Below are 11,389 nucleotides of genomic sequence, written 5' to 3' on the forward strand. Positions count from 1 at the left end.
TAAATATTTATTTAAAGGGATTTTTAATGTTGCACAAATGTGTGCTTATGAGAAGTTGAATTTCTCTAGGAAAAAACCCTCCAATTTCTATGTTTTTACTGCATATCAGTTTGAGGTTAGGGCCTTGCAAAACTCTAAGTAAACTGTAAGTATTCGAAAAACATTATTTTATTTGTGGTGGTGAGCAGAGGCAAGAACAGAGGGGAAAGGCCTTGGAATAGATGAACCGTTTCCTAAGATTTTCCAGAAGGGCCCACTTAGAATTCCCTTTGGACTTTTCAGTTAAGTATAAGAATATATCTGGGTCATACTGTCAGCTCATCTACCTCCATAGTTGAGAACCAAAGTAACTAATCAGCAGTATGGACCTCAGCCATGAAACTGAGGTGCTCAGTGGTTGGTGGCCATACCGATTCCAACAGATCTTTGTTCCAGCATAGTTCTTTCTCTCTATTACATATATAATAATATATATAATTATATATATCATATTATCAATATATATAAATATAAATCTATATGCAATACCTCATGAACTGTCTCTTATTTTTTTTTATTTGGTTGCATCAGGTCTTCACTGCTTTCTCTAGTTGTGGTGCGTGGGGGCTACTCTTGTTGCAGTGTGCGGGCTTCTCATTGCGGTGGCTTCTCTTTTGTGTGGGCTCTAGGCGCACAGGCTTCAGTAGTTGTGGCACAAGGGCTCTAGAGTGCAGGCTCCGTATGTGGGCACGGACTTAGTTGGTCCGCGGCATGTGGGATCTTCCCGGACCAAGGCTTGAACCGTGTCCCCTGCATTGGCAGGTAGATTCTTAACCACTGCGCCACCAGGGAATCCTGAACTGTTCTCACCCCCCCATTTTGTTTTTGTTCTTGAACTCACATTTCTGTCCTGCTTGGACCTACTCTTACTAGAGTTGACTGCCAACTTTCTCTACTTACCCTCACCCTGTCCTCACTATTAGCCCTTACTCATCCCACTTTTTAGGTCACAATTCCATTATAAAAAGCTCTCTTAGATATTGACCTTTCCCTTCTCTTCTTTGATTTCATTGACTTAACCTAAATCTAGAACCATTAGATTCTGGAGCAATAAGGAATCTAACCTCACCCTCTTCTTTTATAGGTAAATATAATGAAGAATATATAATGATACATTCAAGGCTACATAGCTATATAGGAACATTACTAGAAGTACTTGTACTACATATGCCTCTCACATTTGTTAATATCATTGTTATTATTTATGATACTTTATATCCTAAATGATTTTTTTATTAAGGCATTATATAATAACAGAAGAGATAAATCTGATAGTGATATGACAACATTAATTCATTTATTGAACACATTTATTAAGCATATACTCTGTGTCAATAATTATTCTGAATACTGGGAATTAAGCTGTACATAGAGTAGAAGAAAATCCCAACCTTCATGGACTTTGCATTCCTGTGGTGGAAGCTAGATTCTAAACTTATACATAAGTGAAATATATAATGGTTTGTGCTGGTGCTAAAAATTCAAGCAGGAAAGGAGGAGGGGAAATGTAGGCAGTTACAGGTTCTGTGTGTGTGGGGAGGGGGCAGGGGTGGGTGTTGGGGTGGTGAAACCAAGGATTTGAAAGTGAGGAAAACTAAATATCCTGGAACTGAATCAATGACGCAGATGCCCTTCTTGATTTAACTTTTGCTAATGAAGAAGGATTACCAAATATAATCCTTCCAAAATTTTTTTCTTCCTCCTGATGTGAACAGTGTAAAATTGTGGCAGAGGGTAATATAAGGAAGGATAGTTTGCCCTGGCTGCCACCCTCATTACCTTCATTTTTCTTTCAGAATCTCATTTATCAAAAAGGCACAATTCACCCATTGGCATGGCAGTCACTAGTTAATTTAAATCTAGAGTTTGCATTTCATTTTCAAGAACCGATTTCCTTACTAGGGAGCAAAAAAAGTGTTTAATCAAGGCTGTGTGTAGGAGAAAAAGTAAGATGCAGAAAGGATCTCTAGCCGCCACGGCCTCAGCTCATATATCCATGTATTGGACATTCACAGGAGAGGGCAACAGTTTGGAAACCCCTTTACTGTGGAAAACTGGAGAGGGAATTGGTGCTGGTGACTCAGAAAACAGAGAAATAAGTACTAACCAGTTTTCTCTGCTTTTCCTAATCCAGTGAGTGGTACACTGTTTCAAAACTAGGGAAAAAATCTTCAATTAGGTGGGGATGATTAAATAAGGGAAATAATATCTCAATTATTTTTCTTAACTTGTGTTTGTTTATACATACCGTAGTTGGGGAGGAATAGATATGTTAAATTTTCCTCGTGTTCTTCCTGCTTCTCCTACAGTTCTATTTCCTTTCCCAGTTCCCTTCCTCTCCCTGCTCTTTTTTAAAAATAAATTTACTTATTTATTTATACTTTATTTTTGGCCTCATTGGGTCTTCGTTGCTGCACGTGGGCTTTCTCTAGTTGCAGCAAGCTCGGGCTACTTTTCGTTGTGGTGTGTGGGCTTGTCATTGCGGTGGCTTCTCTTGTTGCGGAGCATGGGCTCTAGGCGCGTGGGCTTCAGTAGTTGTGGCACGCAGGCTCAGTAGTTGTGGCTTGTGGGCCCTAGAGCACAGGCTCAGTAGTGGTGGCTCATGGTCTTAGTTGCTCCGCGGCATGTGGGATCTTCCCGGACCAGGGCTTGAACATGTGTCCCCTGCGTTGGCAGGTGGATTCTTAACCACTGTGCCACCAGGGAAGTCCCCTCTCCCTGCCCTTAATGTTGGTGTTGCTTAGGCTTCTTTCCTTTGTTTACTGCTCTCCTTCCTCTAGCTCCCTTCCTTGGATAATCTTGCCCATTAACAGGGCTTTCGTTGTCACCTAAATGGTGATGACATCCCACTCTCTCTCTTTCCACACCTTATTTCATTTCTCTTAGACTAGTAATATTTCACTTGTACATCATATGGCCACCTCAAATGCCTTAGTTATGGAAATAAACTAACTACCATTGCTCTACAAATTTGCTCATCCTTGGGCTTCCCTGGTGGCACAGTGGTTAAGAATCTGCCTGCCGACACAGGGGACATGGGTTCAAGCCCTGGTCTGGGAAGATCCCACATGCTGTGGAGCAACTAAGCCCATGCACCACAACTACTGAGCCTGTACTCTAGAGCCCACAAGCCACATCTACTGAGCCTGCGTGCCACAACTACTGAAGCCCATTCGCCTAGAGCCCGTGCTCCATGACAAGAGAAGCACTGCAATGAGAAGCCCATGCACCACAGAAAAGAACAGCCCCCACTCGCCGCAACTAGAGAAAGCCTGCGCAGCAACAAAGACCCAACCCAGCCAAAAATAAATAAAATAAGTAAATTTATATAAAAAAATTTGCTCATCCTTTTTATTCTCCATTTCATTATTCATCCCATCTCCCAAGCCAGATACTCAGGTCATCTTTGACTAATCCCTTTTTATTATTAATCAATCCCTGATATTGCCAGTTTTATGTCCCAATAATATTTTGGGTTTCCTTCTCTCCATTCCTATAGCTCTACCCTAACTTAATTCTTATCTCATCTTCATTTCTCCCCCGACTCCTTCCATCTTCCACATTTCTGCTGGAGAGGTCTTTGAAAATGCAAATCTGACCATATTAATATCTTGCTTTGATCATTCCCCATAATTGACTTCTTTAGATTTGTACTTTTTCTTACCTAAAGTCTAGCTTTATATTGCTTTATAATACAATCCTCATTTTGGAAAGAAATTCAACAAAGGTATTAAATGATAGAACCATAGAATCTGAGAATTGAAAGACTCTTTAGGGGTCACCAGTGAAACATCTTTCTCCTCTCTGGAGCTATCCAAGCAGAAGCCATGGGTCAAATAAGAGGGACTAAAAATGGAGAGAATTTAAGTCTTAGCTATGACCTGAACTAGATGAACTCTCAGCCTCCATCCAAGCCACCTCTGGATTGTTTGATTTGGAGAAGTCTTATTAATTTTCTCAGCTCAGCTTAATGACATTTTCTTCATGAAGTCTTCCCTCATTTTTAGCTAGAAGTGATTTTTTTTAACTTTTTTTCATAATTGAAGACAGACATGTCTTTTTACTTTTGACACATGGAATGTACCAAGTAATGCTGAATGGATAAGGGAATACAAAAGAACATTGAGTTTTCTATGTTCTAGTTTGTACTGTTATTATTGGTATAATGTCAAGAACTCAAACTTTACCTTCAAGGAGACTTTAGGTCAAATTCTGGTTCTAGTTCTTGCTAATGTTATTATATTAGAAAAAATGATTGATTAATGATTGTGAAGCTTGGTTTCCTCCACTAAAGATTGAAAATACTAACTTCTGCTCTTAGGATTTCAGTAAGGATTTTCAAAAAAAGTAAACTTGAGAAAGCTTGAGAAATTCTCATTACCTTTTTATAAATTCAGTTTTCACTTATTGAGCATTTATTATGTACCAGCTTTCTGCTCTAATTCATCTAATCCTTATAATCAACCCTATGGCTCATTCTATTACAGGCCTATTTTATAGATGAGGATGAGAGGCAGAGAGAGGTTAAGTAATATTCCAATGTCCCACAAATAGTAAATAGTAGATCCAGAATTTGAATCGAGCTAGTCTGCAGATGCCAGACTCTCAACCTCTGTGTTTCTCAGACTCAGAAAATTGCTCTTATTGATCAGTCACCTGCCCAAAGAAGATGGCAGTCAGCCACATGGAAATCCAGCAGTCTCGTCCAAAGGAACTGTGAGCCTTTGGTGGGCCAATTCAGTTCACTTGTGTTTCACTGATAAATCTGCAAATGAGCAGATGGCTCCTTGGAAGAATGGAGGAGCAATTTCCCAGAGAGTTAAAATAAACTATAATCAACCATGTTCAGATATTTAGAAGACTTAACTGGATTAGAAAGACTCATTAACAGTATATTATGTATTGAAACAGAATGAAGTAACCTCTGTTTGTCAGGTATAACACAGTGGGTAGAAATAAAGCCCAAAGAACAGCAAACATTACAGACTCAGTTAAGTTTACATATTTACCTGTCGCTTGCTAACATGATTAAGTAAGTGCTTCCAAACGGTTGACAGTTTGGTCATAACCAAATCCTACTAATCATAGGGTACTAGAGAACTCATTTATTTACCAGAGGAAAAAAGAGAATTGCATGATTTAGTGGGGTTTTCCTATCAACAATATCTGTAAAACATATTATTTAGTAATACTTCAGAGATGCATATGTAATTTGAAGTAAATTAATATTATAATCAGAAGTGTCTATTTTGTGACCCAAATCCAATTGCAGTTGTTATGGCATGTTTGTCCTTGTGTGTCTGCCTGGTTACCAGGAGAAAGTCTGCCCTGGGCTCTGTGTTATGCAGGAGACAGTGCTTTGTCTGAGCCTCTTGGAGGCTTGCATTACTGAGTGACTGCGGGACCCCAAGTGGGTCACAGCACCTCTCAGACTCTCTGACTCACATCTTTATTGTCCACTCACTCATTCATGCATAGTAAATGTTCAATAACTATTTATTGAATGAATGAAAAAGTCAGTCAGTTAACCCCACTCTAAGGAGGTTGGGAGAGAGCAGCAATTCTGGGAAGAAGAACTAGACACCCTTCTGAGAGTACTTTTGAAAGTGACTTGATCAAACTTGGCACTAAAGCTGGTTTGGGGAATGGAATGTGTCCTATGTGAGGCAAAAGTAACCTATTTCTGGGTTTTAACCAGCTGTCTGAGGGAGGAGTTCTAGACGTATGTGATACAGCCTCAAGAATCACTTGTTTGACAACATGGTGTATAAGTGGGGCTTTTATAGGCAGAGACAAGCCTTCAGAGAAAATCATCATTTAGGTTCCCAAGTCTTTATGAAAACTATGCAATGTTTAACAGTGGTAGGGAAATATTGGAGATTTCACTAACCTAAGAATTTATTGGAGTTTGTTGCCCGTGACATAGCTGCCCATTAAAGAGTTCAACTGTGTAGGTCTTAGCAGGTTGGCAAGGGCCAGGCCTCTGCACTAGTTCATGAAAATGAGGAATAGAAGCTTTCTTAGGACAAGCCACCCTTGTGCCTTTGGCATGGTAAATATTGCCTAGGGACTTTGAGATTTTCAGGGGCCCATAAAAATATTTGAGGGCTGAAAAAAAAATGTTGGCTTCAAATATGAAAAAACAACAGCAAAATTAAAATAAATTTTTAATTCAATTTGTACAAAGTATAACATCATTTATTCTATTACTTGTTAAATTTCTTCTTAATTAAAAGTTGATTTTATTTGGAAACAATTTGGAGATTGAATTTTTTTACCTTGCCACAATTCTCAAGATGAGTGTTGACTACAGAGAATTTATGTGTACCACATAATGTCTAAAACAAAATTATAAAGCTCTTTCAAAAATGTTGCAGAAAAATGTTATATTAAGTATATCTAACAAGGGCCATAGAAGAATTTTAATATATTTGACACAGTAGTATCACTGCCCAAGGCTAAAGTAACTTGAGTGACAATTTGATGATAAGCAACAGAAAAGATGTCCACATAAACAGCTTCAGGAAACAGGATAAAATCAAGGAGAAACACACCAATACATATATTAATCAAACTAACAAAAGAAAAAATATTAAAAGCAGCATGGGAAAAGCAACAAATAACATACAAGGGAATCCCCATAAGGTCAATAGCTGAACTTTCAGCAGAAACTCTGCAAGCCCGAAGGGAGTGGCAGGACATATTTAAAGTGATGAAAGGGAAGAACCTACAACCAAGATTACTCTACCCAGCAAGGATCTCATTCAGATTCAATGGAGAAATTAAAACCTTTACAGACAAGCAAAATCTAGGAGAATTCAGCACCACCAAACCAGCTTTACAACAAATGCTAAAGGAACTTCTCTAGGCAGGAAACACAAGAGAAGGAAAAGACCTACACAAACAAACCCAAAACAATTAAGAAAATGGTAATAGGAACAAACATATCAATAATTGCCTTAAATGTAAATGGATTAAATGCCCCAACCAAAAGACACAGACTGGCTGAATGCATACAAAAACAAGAGACCCATTTCAGACCTAGGGACACATACAGACTGGAAGTAAGGGGATGGAAAAATATATTCCATGCAAATGGAAATCAAATGAGCTGGAATAGCAATACTCATATCAGATAAAATCGACTTTAAAATAAAGACTATTACAAGAGACAAGGAAGGACACTATATAATGATCAAGAGATCAATCCAAGAAGAAGATATAACAATTGTAAATATCTATGTACCCAGCATAGGAGCACCTCAGTAGATAAGGCAAATGCTAATAGGCATAAAAGGGGAAATTGACAGTAACACAGTCATAGTAAGGGACTTTAACACCACACTTACACCAATGGACACATCATCCAAAATGAAAATAAATAAGGAAACACAAGCTTTAAATGACACATTAAACAAGATGGACTTAATTGATATTTATAGGACATTCCATGCAAAAACAACAGAATACACTTTCTTCTCAAGTGCACATGGAACATTCTCTAGGATAGATCACTTCTTCAGTCACAAATCAAGCCTCGGTAAATTTAAGAAAATTGAAACTTATCACGCATCTTTTCTCACCACAGTGCTATGAGACTAGATATCAGTTACAGGGAAAAAACTGTAAAAAATACAAATAACGTGGAGGCTAAACAATATGCTACTAAACAACCAAGAGATCACTGAAAACATCAAAGAGGAAATCAGAAATCAGAGGAAATCAGAAAATACCTAGAAACAAAAGACAAGGAAAACACTATGACCCAAAAGCTATGGGATACAGCAAAAGCAGTTCTAAGAGGGAAGTTTATAACAATACAGTACTAACTCAAGAAATAAGAAACATCTCAAATAAACAACCTAACCTTACACCTAAAGCAATTAGAGAAAGAAGAACAAGAAACCCTCAAAGTTAGCAGTAGGAAAGAAATCATAAAGATCAGTTCAGAAATAAATGCAGAAGAAATGAAGGAAACAATAATAGCAAAGGTCAATAAAACTAAAAGCTGGTTCTTTGAGAAGATAAATAAAATTGATAAACTATTACCCAGAATCATCAGGAAAAAATGTGAGAAGACTCAAATCAATAGAATTAGAAATGAAAGAGAAGTAACAACTGAAACCTCAAAAATACAAAGAATCATGAGAGACTACTACAGCAACTATATGCCAATAAATTGGACAACCTGAAAAAAATGGACAAATTCTTAGAAAAGTAAAATCTTCCAAGACTGAACCAGGAAGAAATAAAAAATATGAACAGACCAATCACAAACACTGAAATGAAACTGTGATTAACGATCTTCCAACAAACAAAAGCCCAGGGCCAGATGGCTTCACAGGCGAATTCTATCAAACATTTAGAGAAGAGCTAACACCTATCCTTCTCAAACTCTTCCAAAATATAGCAGAGGGAGGAACACTCCCAAACTCATTGTACGAGGCTACCATCACTCTGATACCAAAACCAGACAAGGATGTCACAAAGAAAGAAAACTACAGGCCAATATCACTGATGAACATAGATGCAAAAATCCTCAACAGAATACTAGCAAACAGAATCCAACAGCACATTAAAAGGATCATACACCATGATCAAGTGGGGTTTATTCCAGGAATGCAAGGATTCTTCAGTATATGCAAATCAATCAATGTGATAAACCATATTAACAAATTGAAGGAGAAAAACCATATGATCATCTCAATAGATGCAGAGAAAGCTTTCAACAAAATTCAGCACCCATTTATGATGAAAACCCTGCAGAAAGTAGGCATAGAGGGAACTTTCCTCAACATAATAAAGGCCATGACAAACCCATAGCCAACATCGTCCTCAGTGGTGAAAAACTGAAACCATTTCCTCTAAGATCAGGAACAAGACAAGGTTGCCCACTCTCACCACTCTTATTCAACATAGTTTTGGAAGTTTTAGCCACAGCAATCAGAGAAGAAAAGGAAATAAAAGGAATCCAAATCTGAAAAGAAGAAGTAAAGCTGTCACTGTCTGCAGATGACATGATACTATACATAGAGAATCTTAAAGATGCTACCAGAAAACTACTAGAGCTAATCAATGAATTTGGTAAAGTTGCAGGATACAAAATTAATGCACAGAAATCTCTGGCATTCCTATATACTAATGATGAAAAATCTGAAAGTGAAATCAAGAAAACACTCCCATTTACCATTGCAACAAAAAGAATAAAATATCTAGGAATAAACCTACCTAAGGAGACAAAAGACCTGTATGCAGAAAATTATAGGACACTGATGAAAGAAATTAAAGATGATACAGATAGATGGAGAGATATACCATGTTCTTGGATGGGAAGAATCAACACTGTGAAAATGACTCTACTACCCAAAGCCATCTACAGATTAAATGCAATCCCTATCAAACTACCACTGGCATTTTTCACAGAACTAGAACAAAAAATTTCACAATTTGTATGGAAACACAAAAGATCCCGAATAGCCAAAGCAATCTTGAGAACGAAAAACGGAGCTGGAGGAATCAGGCTCCCTGAATTCAGACTATACTACAAAACTACAGTAATCAAGACAGTATGGTACTGGCACAAAAACAGAAAGATCAATGGAACAGGATAGAAAGCCCAGAGATAAACCCACGCACATATGGACACCTTATCTTTGATAAAGGTGGCAGGAATGTACAATGGAGAAAGGACAGCCTCTTCAGTAAGTGGTGCTGGGAAAACTGGACAAATACATGTAAAAATATGAGATTAGATCACTCCCTAACACCATACACAAAAATAAGCTCAAAATGGATTAAAGACCTAAATGTAAGGCCAGAAACTATCAAACTCTTAGAGGAAAACATAGGCAGAACACTCTATGACATAAATCACAGCAAGATCCTTTTTGACCCACCTCCTAGAGAAATGGAAATAAAAACAGAAATAAACAAATGGGACCTATTGAAACTTCAAAGCTTTTGCACAGCAAAGGAAACCATAAACAAGACCAAAAGACAGCCCTCAGAGTGGGAGAAGATATTTGCAAATGAATCAACTGACAAAGGATTAATCTCCAAAATTTACAAGCAGCTCATGCAGCTCAATAACAAAAAAACAAACAACCCAATCCAAAAATGGGCAGAAGACCTAAACAGACATTTCTCCAAAGAAGATATACAGACTGCCAACAAACACATGAAAGAATGCTCAACATCATTAATCATTAGAGAAATACAAATGAAAACTACAATGAGATATCATCTCACACCAGTCAGAATGGCCATCATCAAACAATCTAGAAACAATAAATGCTGGAGAGGGTGTGGAGAAAAGGGAACACTCTTGCACTGCTGGTGGGAATGTGAATTGGTTCAGCCACTATGGAGAACAGTATGGAGGTTCCTTAAAAAACTACAAATAGAACTACCATATGACCCAGCAATCCCACTACTGGGCATATACCCTGAGAAAACCAAAATTCAGAAAGAGTCATGTACCAAAATGTTCATTGCAGCTCTATTTACAATAGCCCGGAGATGGAAACAACGTAAGTGCCCATCATCGGATGAACGGATAAAGATGTGGCACATATATACAATGGAATATTACTCAGCCATAAAAAGAAACGAAATTGAGCTATTTGTAATGATGTGGATAGACCTAGAGTCTGTCATACAGCGTGAAGTAAGTCAGAAAGAGAAAGACAAATACCGTATGCTAACACATATATATGGAATTTAAGAAAAAAAAAATGTCATGAAGAACCTAGGGGTAAGACAGGAATAAAGACACAGACCTACTGGAGAACATACTTGAGGATATGGGGAGGGGGAAGGGTGAGGTGTGACAAAGCGAGAGAGAGGCATGGACATATATACACTACCAAACGTAAGGTAGATAGCTAGTAGGAAGCAGCCGCATCGCACAGGGATATCGGCTCAGTGCTTTGTGACCGCCTGGAGGGGTGGGATAGGGAGGGTGGGAGGGAGGGAGACGCAAGAGGGAAGAGATATGGGAACATATGTATATGTATAGCTGATTCACTTTGTTATAAAGCAGAAACTAACACACCATTGTAAAGCAATTATACCCCAATAAAGATGTTAAAAAAAAAAAAAAAGATGCCAAATAGCCAAACAATCTTGAGAAAGAAAAATGGAGCTGGAAGAATCAGACTCCCTGACTTCAGACTGTACTGCAAAGCTACAGTAATCAAGACAATATGGTAGTGGCACAAAAACAGAAATATAGAGAAATGGAACAGGATAGAGAGCACAGAGATAAACCCATGGACATGTGGTCACCTCATCTTTGACAAAGGAGTCAAGAATATACAATGGAAAAAGACAGCCTCTTCAATAAGTGGTG

The sequence above is a fragment of the Phocoena sinus genome, chromosome 17 (genome assembly GCF_008692025.1).
Source record: "Phocoena sinus isolate mPhoSin1 chromosome 17, mPhoSin1.pri, whole genome shotgun sequence".
Classification (NCBI taxonomy): Eukaryota; Metazoa; Chordata; class Mammalia; order Artiodactyla; family Phocoenidae; genus Phocoena; species Phocoena sinus.